This window comes from Myxine glutinosa, chromosome 1 (assembly GCF_964187855.1).
Source record: "Myxine glutinosa chromosome 1, kmMyxGlut1.1, whole genome shotgun sequence".
In the NCBI taxonomy this organism is placed as follows: domain Eukaryota; kingdom Metazoa; phylum Chordata; class Myxini; order Myxiniformes; family Myxinidae; genus Myxine; species Myxine glutinosa.
In genome coordinates, this window is record NC_136261.1 from 253,780,676 (window position 1) to 253,791,583 (window position 10,908).

The 10,908-nt window shown below is 43.4% G+C and overlaps 1 non-coding gene across 1 annotated transcript; it reads right to left on the reverse strand.

Moving 5' to 3' along the window:
- Window positions 1–204: 204 nt before the first annotated feature.
- On the reverse strand, window positions 205–276 carry TRNAH-GUG (transfer RNA histidin (anticodon GUG)). The gene has a single exon. It is a non-coding gene; the product is annotated as a tRNA-His (tRNA).
- Between the last annotated feature and the right edge of the window lie 10,632 nt (window positions 277–10,908).

Sequence of the window (10,908 nt, forward strand, 5' to 3'; positions counted from 1 at the left end):
AAATGACGGTGCACATGCGATGAACACGTTCTTCAGACATTTTAAGTTCGGTTTGGTTTAATGGCGGCGTTCACAGGAAAAGTTACACGAAAACGAACGTAATAAGAATTGACTTTATACTTTCGGAGCATAAAAATAAGTAGATATTGATAGAAAGCAAAAAGGCAAAACTCAGATCTTACTGCCGAGTCATTGAGTCCGAAATGCCGTGACTCGGATTCGAACCGAGGTTGCTGCGGCCACAACGCAGAGTACTAACCACTATACGATCACGGCGACCTACGTGGGACCATGAACATTGCACTTTCTAAGATGCTTTAAAGTTTCAATTGTTTTACTTTACTCTGAAGTTCACGTAAGTGGAACTTACTTCACATCATTCGTGATCTGTGAGAAAAAATAATTCGTGATTTGTAAAGACAAGTTTAAATTATAAATAAATAAAGAAAAGAAAATTAAACACGTATCTCATTATAATGTAGCAAACATATATGGTTATGTATGAAGGTGTATGTATGTATGTATGTATATATGTATGTATGTATAATTGTAACCAAATCGTCTTCTTCTTCAAATGTATATAAAACCAAATGTATAAAACTGAATATTATATATAACCAAAGCCGTGTGACAATATATATATATCTATTAATTACGTCAGTGAAAGCCTCTCTTCAGTGAAAGACACATGAAAGCCCGCTTGGAGTTTGCAAAAAAGCACCTAAAGCCTCAGTCACACTGGATCGTACGTTTTCTGGATCGTGCGATTGGTGGCAATTTGGCCGAGGTACGACCAATCGGCAATGTTTGCTACGATCTCCATTTGCGATCGCATACTGCGATTGCTCTTAAGACTGGTGGTAGGTCATCGTACGATTGGTGGTACGCGTGGTCGTGCGATCACCAACGATTGGAGAAGATCGATCGCAAGATCAATCGTCGGTAATCGCGCGACTCATGGTGGCGATCAGCGACCGATCGTGGCGACCTGCGACCACTCGCACGATCGATCGCAGCCAATCGCCGCCAGTCGCAGCCAGTCGTGAGATGGGTCGCTCGATCAGATCTAAAGGCTCCCGATCGTGCATCAGTAGTCACCTACCTCTCAAGGAGTACACTTCGTCGAACTTTTCAACTGAAACTATAATTCGCTATGCCTCCCAAGAAGGGAGCTGTGGCCTGGCAGCTTAGTTCTGCACATGACTTTATTGTGTTAAAGATTTTACTTTGACAAAGAACTTTGTTTGTGTATACATGTATTGATTTAATTTGTATTTAAAATAATAATTTTTTCCATTGTAATATAAACCAGTCATTTATTACTCAGACCATACACACACAATAAAGACAACTAATTATTACTTTTTCTCCTGACATACCATGAAATAGCATGTTTATTGTACAAGTTCATTGCAAAATAGATATGCAAAAATAGATCATACACATAGCATATAATATATGATGCACATATCTAAAAAAAAAAAAAAAAATTCCAACATTCACACAACAGTTCCGAGATCATGTCATCCTGCCATGGGACCATCCTGCCATGGGACGCTGCCGACGTTGTTGTAGTAGTGCTTGAGGTAAACGTGCACAGCCTTGCCGAGATAAAGACTGCCAGCTGCGAGCTAAAGACTGGTGGTACCACCAATCGTAAGGTCATGCAACCAGTCGGGCCAGGTCGTGACTGGTCGCACTAATGATCGTGAGGTCGTACGACAGGTGGCACCACCAATCATCAGGTGGCAGGACCAGTAGCACGACCAATCGTACAACTACTTGACCTGCGATCATGCACGACTGGTGGTGCGTCCATGAACGACTGGTGGTGCGTCCATGAACGACTGGTGGTACGACCCTGTAAGACCTGTCTGCGACCTCTTACGATTTGGAATCGCAGGTCAGAAGTTTTGAACATGACCATCGAACTTGCTGTGACTGATTTTGCTCTGGCGATCACCCACGACCTCTGCGACCAGTCGCGCGCTCTTTCTACGATTTGCCCGCGATTCCAACATTTTTCGGTCACAGCTAGGTCGTAACCTGGTCGCAGGCCCGGTGTGACTGGGGTCTTAAGGACTCTCAGACTGTGTGAAACAAGATTCTGTGGTCTGATGAAACCAAGATTGACCTGTTTGGCTTCCGTCTGGCCACTCTGCCATAAAGCCCAGATAGGTGGAGTGTTGCAGTGATGGTTGTCCTTCTGGAAGTTTCTCCCATCTCCACACAGGATCTCTGGAGCTCAGCCAGAGTGACCATCGGGTTCTTGGTCACCTCTCTTACCAAGGCACTTCTCCTCTGATTTCTCAGTTTGGCCAGGCGGCCAGCTCTAGAAAGAGTCCTGGTTGTTCTAAACTTCTTCCATTTAAGAATTATCGAGGACACTGTGCTCTTGGGAACCTTCAATGCAGTAGGGATTTTTTTTGTAGGCTTCCCCAGATCTGTGCCTCTACACAATCCTGGCTCTGAGCTCTGCAGGCAGTTCCTTCGACCTCACAGCTTGGTTTTTGCTCTGATATGCATTGTCAGCTGTGAGACCTTATATAGACAGGTGTGTGCCTTTCCAAATCATGTCCAATCAATTGAATATACCACAGATGGACTCCAATCAAGGTGTAGAAACATCTCAAAGATGATCAATAGAAATGGGAGGCACCTGAGCTAAATTTCAAGTGTCATAGCAAAGGGTATGAATACTTATGTCAATGTGATATTTCAGTTTTTTCTTTTTGATAAATTTGTAAAACTTTCTAAAATCCTGTTTTCTCTTTGTCATTATGGGGTATTGAGTGTAGATTTATGAGGGGGAAAATGAATTTAAACGATTTCAGCATAAGGCTGCAACATAACAAAATGTGAAAAAAGTGAAGGGGTCTGAATACTTTCTGAATGCACTGTATATGTACAGTCACGTGAAAAAGTAAAAACACCCCATGTAAAGTTTTGACTTTTTCAACATATTTCAACATACAGCTATTTGATCTTCATTTCAACAATATTGATAGATAAAGGTGATATAATATAACAAATATCATGAAACATTGACATTTTGTAGTCCATTGTATAATTTAAATAAACATAAATGCAAATTTCGCATGTGGAAAAAGTAAGTACACCCCTACATTTATCACAACTTCAAACACCTAAAATTAGTATCAGGTGCACCAGCTCACATGCAAATGATGAGAACATCGTCAGAAAGGATCTTGGAGGAACCTGTCTTATTTAAACCTCAGACATTTAGTTTGGTTTCCTCTTTGTTGTTGAAGTGTGTGGCGTCACCATGCCTAGATCAAAAGAGCTCTCTGAGGCCTTCAGAAAGAAGGTTATAGATGCCTACGAGTCTGGGAAGGGATTTAAAAAGATCTCCAAACAATTTGAAATCAATCATTCGACTGACCGGAAGATCATCTACAAGTGGAGAACATTCCAAACAACTGCCAACTTGTTCAGGCCAGACCGCCCCAACAAGTTCAACCCGGGAGCAGACCGCAAGATGCTGAAATAAGTCTCTAAGAACCCCAGAATGTCATCACGGGACCTACAGGTAGCTCTTGCGACTGTTGATTTCTAAGTGCGCGAGTCTACCTTTAGAAAGAGGCTGCACAAATTTGATCTACATGGGAGGTGTGCCAGGAGGAAAACTTTGCTGTCCAGAAAGAACATCAGGGCAAGACTAAAGTTTGCCAATGAACACCTACGCAAAGACCAGCACTTCTGGACCAATGTGCTCTGGACAGATGAGTCAACGGTAGAGCTATTTGGCCACAGTACCAGAAGACATGTTTGGCGAAAACCAAAGGCAGCATTTGACCACAAGAACCTGATACCAACTGTAAAGTATGGTGGTGGAAATATTATGGTTTGGGGCAGCTTTGCTGCATCAGGGCCTGGGCAGCTCACCATCATAGAATCCACAATGAATTCTTCATTGTACCAGAGGGTGCTTGAGGATAATGTGAGGCCATCTGTCTGAAAGTTGAAGCTCAACCGAAGGTGGACCTTGCAACATGACAATGACCCTAAACATACCAGTAAATCCACCAAGGAATGGCTGAAAAGAAATAAATGGAGGGTTTTGGAATGGCCAAGTCAAAGCCCGGATCTAAATCCCATCGAGATGTTGTGGGGGGATTTGAAACTAGCTGTGCATGCAAGAAACCCCTCAAACATCGCACAGCTGAAATAATTCTGCATGGAGGAGTGGGCAAAAATTTCTCCCAGTCGATGTCAGAGACTGGTAGACAGTTGCAAGAAACGCTTACTTGAGGTTGTTTCTGCCAAACGGGGCAATACCACCTGTTAGATCCAAGGGTGTACTTACTTTTTCCACATGCGAAATTTGCATTTATGTTTATTTAAATTATACAATGGACTACAAAATGTAAATGTTTCAGGATATTTGTTATATTATATCACCTTTATCTATCAATATTGTTGAAATGAAGATCAAATAGCTGTATATTGAAATATGTTGAAAAAGTCAAAACTTTACAATGGGTGTACTTACTTTTTCATGTGACTGTATATATATATATATATATATATATATATATATATATATATATATATATATATATATATATATATATATATATATATATATATATATATATATATACATAATTATACATATTATGTATGTATATATATAGGGTGGTCCTGAAACCCTGGGCACATTTTGAAGAACAATACCTGCAACAAACAACTACGTTTGTTATTGTTCTTTGGTGCAAAACAAACCATGATTATGTGTTAAACAGTCTAATCAGTCTAATATACATGAAACAGATTAGTTCAAATGTTCAAACTACTTTCCTTCATTCTCTATGCACAGCTGTAGCCATGACGAAACACTCTGACACATAGTTCTGCATGTTTCAGTCTTTAAGGCAGCAGTCTCATTAACGATGGATTGTTTCAAGTCTCTTAGGGTCGGAGGATTCCCCGCATACAATTTGTGTTTGAGGAAACACCAAAGGAAGAAATCACAAGGTGTTAAATCACAAGACTTGTTAAAGTTTTGTGCTTGTTAAAGTGGAGATCTCTCTGGTCATTCTCAGAGAGCCTCCTCAGTATCGACGAATCTGGCATTTCACTCAGGCCAACTGGCACGGTCTTCAAGCAGCCTTCAATCATCTGGACTAGTCTCCCATCTCTTCTGCCTCTGCCATCAATTCTTCCTGGGAATTCTTCCAAAGCAAACTGCTCTCTCTCATGTACAGATTTATCCCATCTCGTCTTCACTTGTCTTACCCTTCCTCCGGTCCATGGTACACTGAATCTTGTGGTGAGGCAGTTTCCCTGAAACAACTTGCCTTTGCCTCTTGGAAGGCTAATCCAACTGAAGGCAATCTCAGTTCCTTCCACCAAGCTCGGAACAAGTGTGTGTCTACCCTCAGGAGTGCCAGGAAGCACTATCTCTCCACGCTCAAGAATGAACTCTCAAACCTGTCTACTTCCTCCAAAACCTGATGTCGTCTGGTCAAATCCGTTTCTGGTGTTTGTTCCCCCTCCATCCCCCCCCCCCACCCTTACCTCAAATGGCTACACAGATGACACCACACCTGACAAAGCCGAATTCCTCAACTCTGTGTTTGCCTCAAAATCATGTTTCCCAAACCCATCTCTCTCTGTTCCCACCTTACCCAGTCGAACCCAACTGCTACTGGACTCTGTGTCCTTCTCTCCTGACAAGGTGGAGAAGTTTTTGTCAAAACCTCGACACTGTTTCTGCAACTGGACCAGACGGCATCAGCCCACGGGTCCTAAAATCATGCTCTGCCACCCTATCCCACCCTTTCTCTGTTCTTTTCACCCTCTCTTTTGCTCAAGGTCATCTGCCAGCATCTTGGAAATCAGAAAATATTACCGCTTTACACAAAAAGGTGCAAAAACAGATCCTTGCAACTACAGACCAATCAGCCTGTTCCCAATTATCAGCAAAGTCATGGAATCCATCATTGCTTCGGATATCAAATCCTTCCTCTTCTCCAATGGCTTGATCTCTGATAATAATCAATTTGGATTCAGACCAGGTCATTCTACTCTGGACATGCTGCTCCTGCTGTCTCAACAATGGTGTTACGGATTCGTCACTTCCGTTGTTGTGGTTTTCATCCACTGTAAACATTTTTGATTCCATGTATTATTATTATTGTTGTTTAAGGGAAATAGATATTACTATTTCCAAAAGGTAAAAAAGTTAATGTTAAAATGAAACCGGAACCGAAAGACGAAGAAGAAGAGGAAGAGGAGAAAAAGAAGGCTGAGCGATTGGAGTCGGACAAGAAGCATAGTTGCTTTGCGGTCTGGAGCGAACGTTGGCGAGCAAGAGTCACGAGTGAACTTTGGGTTTCCCAGGAAAGGGATTCCTGCGACAGAGTTCTTATCGCTGTGGCAGATCAACCTGCACGTCAGGTTTTGCGGTCGATTCCGAAGAGAATCGTTGGAGCGTCCCGCAAGGTTTTTCTTTGCTTGACTTCAGCCGTTTTCACCGCATTCAGACGTATCTGGTTTGTGTGTGCGCAACGCGGATTTTGAAGGTAAATCTGAGGTTCGCCGACTGTGAGCCTTGGAACGTCCACACCCGAAGGAGTGACTTCCCCGTCGCCTGGAGGGCGCCTTTGGATTTCCCAGTCGCCTTGAGGGTGCCTTTGCACAGCTTTGGCAGCAGGACTGTAACTGCCAACCCAATGGGATTCTGGTCTCGATTGGACATTCATCTGTCGATCGCTGGAGCAGATCGACTTTGGCTTGAAGCCGGGGAATTGAGACATTGGGAATCTTCTGCTTTTCACTCACTTGGAGCACAGTGAGTTATATTGTACGAACCTGATGGTACCATCATAGGAATGATATACTATTTGTTGTACAATAATTGATTACTATTGTTTTTGTACTGTTATTCTTGTGTGATCTTAATACAATACTTGTTTGTTTGTAACAATTGGTGTGGCTTCACCATTGATCTTTGACATACAGAATAACACATTTTTCTGCCGTGACTCCCCTCGGGGCTCGGAGGTACAGCGTGACCAGGGGGTCGGGGAGGAGCACGTAACAAAAAGATGGAGGTCCTCAATGCCAAACAGAAAATCAGAGCTGTCTCCCTTGACATATCATGTGCCTTCGATACGGTCTGGCACCCAGCTCTGCTCACCAAACTCTCCTCCTATGGTGTCGATGGAAATCTCCACGCATGGCTTGCGGACTTCCTCTCTGGTCATAGTCAATGTGTGGCCCTGAATGGATTTCTCTTAACTCCCCTTCCTGTTCAGGCTGGAGTTCCCCAAGGCAGTGTTCAAGGCCCTGTGCTTTTTCTGGTCTTCATCAATGATCTCTCCGACTCTCTGGAAAATCCTCTATATCTCTTTGCTGATGACTCCACTCTCTGCCGCTCCATTCCTCATCCCTCAGATCGGCAGTCTGCAGCCTCCTCACTCTCTGCAGACCTGGACAAATCAAAGACTGGTCAAACAAGTGGAACATGTCTTTCAATCCTGACAAATATCACACTCTTACTATGTCTCTCCGAAAAGACCAACTGGACAACCCTCCCATCTACTTTCTCAACCAACCTCTCCAAGAAGTTCTGTCGCTCAAGCTTTTGGGTCTCACTATCTGCCATGATATTTCCTGGGAAAACCACAATTTCCAAGCTGGCCTCCAAAGCCAGTCACCGACTGGGCATCCTCCGTCGTGCGAAGTCCTTCCTTGGCACACCTGAGCTCCTTACTACATAAAAGGCTCTCATCGGCAGCTCAATGGAATACTGTTCTCCCCTCTCGGCCAGTGCTCCTGCCTCACACCTAGCTCGGCTTCACGCTGTTGAAACCAAAGCTTTGAGAATCATTGGAATCTCCCGCGATGAAGCTAACTCAGAGGGCCTTTCACTCACTCACAACAGGCAGGTTGGTGGTCTTTCTGTCTTCTACCAACTACTCTCCGGCCTTGATCCCCCAGCTCTCTCTGTGCTCTGTCCCCCAAATATTCCTGCAGGTCGCACAAGATCTTCCTGCAACCCTCTTCTGGTAAAACTGTCAAAATCAAGACTTTCTGCTCACCTTCACTATTTCATTCCTCTTTTCTCCCACCTCTGGAACAAACTGCCCAACTCCCTTCAATCCCACACCTCCCTCCAGGTCTTTAAAATAGCTGGTCACCACCATCTCTTATCTTCCCCCATCCAAAACCTTGATCTTTTCTTCCCCCCGCTAATTCACCCCAGATCCACTTTTTTTGAAATTCCAACTTCTTTCCTGGAAGTCCTTGCAGTGTCCATATATTTTATACCTCTCCCACCTCCCCCCAAGCCCTATCCCTCCCACAGATCTCTCGATGTCCCTGCTCTCAAATGTTGTGTATGTGTCCTTCCCCCTCTCTCCCCATGTTGTCTACCGCTCCCCTTATTATATGTTTTATGTGTCGGCTTGACTTTTTGCGTGATTAATGTTAGCTCTTTCAGGAGCCTCGATCTTGCATACAAAAAATAAAAATAAAAATAAAAGACCGTGGTGGCCATTCAACCAGACCACGACGGCCAATGCAATTGTCTGTAAAGTTCAAATTGAGGGCCTCGCATACACTGGCAGCATAATGAGCAGGCGCACCATCATGCATGAACCACATTTGGCCATCATTGAGTGGAAATACATGCTGTTCCAACATTAGTAGGTAATTTGCAGCTTTCACATTTTCTTTGAAAAATACTGGTCCAACAATACCTCCAGAAGAAATGCCTGCCCAGACGGACACACCAGCTTGATACTGGACGTTGTGCTCAACAGTAAATGGTGGGTTGTCGACTGCCCATATCACGCTGTTATGACAATTCACAGAACAGATAAAGTAAACTTGGATTCATCTGACCACAAGATCCTGTTCTGCAAATCATTGTCCATATCCATTAACCCATAAAATGTCTCGCATTCCTCAACGCGCGTGTCAAAATCATCCTCAGATTATTGGTGAATTAATCTGGGTATGTATGGTTTCACATTAAGGTCTTTTCGTATTCTTTGAATCGATGATCGGCTTGTGTTGGTGACGTTTGATAAACGACGAGTTGATAATGGTGTGTTACTGTCGAGTTGTTGTTGAATGACCGCTCTGCTTTCCTCAGTTCGAACAGTACGAGGCCTACCTGGTGACTGTTTTGGAAGAATGCTGCCGGTTTCATCAAACTGCTTGTTTTTTCTGCCAATGGTTCTTCTGTCAATTGTGTCGGCGCCACATTCTTTGACAAGTTGTCTGTGGACTTCAGCCAAATTTCCTGGTACAGAATACAAGCGTACAGCGTGAATTTTCTGTCTCACGATATCCTCCATCATATTAGGGTGTCTAATTCACAATGAACTAAACTAGTGTAAAGACAAATGCATGCAGCACTGGAAGCGAAGCTCACCTCGATCCATACAACGTGATGCACCTCACCCTGTTGTGTATCACGTGATGCCTGTGCTTGTTGAAGCGATCACATCCATTTACGAGTAATCCTGTTTTGTTTTGCACCAAAGAACAATAATATACTTAGTTGTTTGTTGCAGGTATCAAAATGTGCCCAGGGTTTCTGGACCACCCTGTATATATTTGGGTGTACGCTGGATCAGCACGTCACTGCATCCTTGAAAGACTCCTCAGCACAATCCCAACACACACCGCTGTGTGTGCTGCAGAATGAGGTGTTTTTACAGTGCAAATTTTACAGTGCCGGAATGCAAATCCCACCACCAACCTCCTTGATGAGAGGACCCAGAACCCTGGTACTCATTTCGCCGACCTCAGGAGGATGACAGGTTGAGTCAACCCCACCTGGTATTAATTCAACAGCTGAATGGGATTATGAACTCAGGACATTAGGATCCCAAGCGCACTGCCCTAATTATTAGGCCAACACCAGTTATAATGATCTCCCATCCCATTTTTGAAGGCATACAACAACAACAAGAAGAAGAACAACAACAACAACAACAACTGATTTTTTTGTCAGGCATGGCTGTTTTGCGTCCGATCGCGAGATCTCACACGATCCGTTCTAATCGCAAAGACATGTGGTATTTCACAAAACACGGAACCAACACACACACACACACACACACATACACACTTACACACACACACACACACACACACACACACACACACACACACACACACACACACACACACACACACACACACACACACACACAAACACACACAAACACACACACACACACACAAACACACACACACACACACACACACACACACACACACAGCAAGAACTGCATCACATGACATTCACACAGACAATACACAAGGCCATTCTTGGAACAAACATATCACACACCACAGACGAGAAAGGTATCGAATTTATATGGAACAGTTCCACAGAATTTGGACCGAAAGTGCTATAGAATTTTTTTAGAGAGGTTCTATAGAACCTCTATGGGGATTTTAATTAAATATTTATGGAGCATTTTTTGTCGAGCTTGGCCACATCTTGCGCCTGACCTGTCCAGCCCGATCAGACTACATTTTGATGAGGCTATGTAAAACTTGTGTTTGCTCATGAAAAACTACATTCTTTGGATGTATTTGGGCCACGAGCACAAATGCAACAAGAGCAATGAGAGATTGCAGAACCTTGCCAGGACGTGTTTTTCAGTAATTTTTAAGGCTTTTGTGCAACAACAAAAATGGCGGGCGAACCACGTGCCCGATGACGTCATCATTATTTAGTTTTTTCCCTAAACCACGTGCCCGATGACGTCATCATTATTTAGTTTTTTTCCCTCCACCAATTTATCCCGACATGACGTTCAAGAAATTTCATCTTGATAAGATAAAGTTTTGTGCTTGTCGAATTATGAAACTTTTAAGTATCTTAGAAAGCACAGTCTTCATGGTCCCACGGAGGTC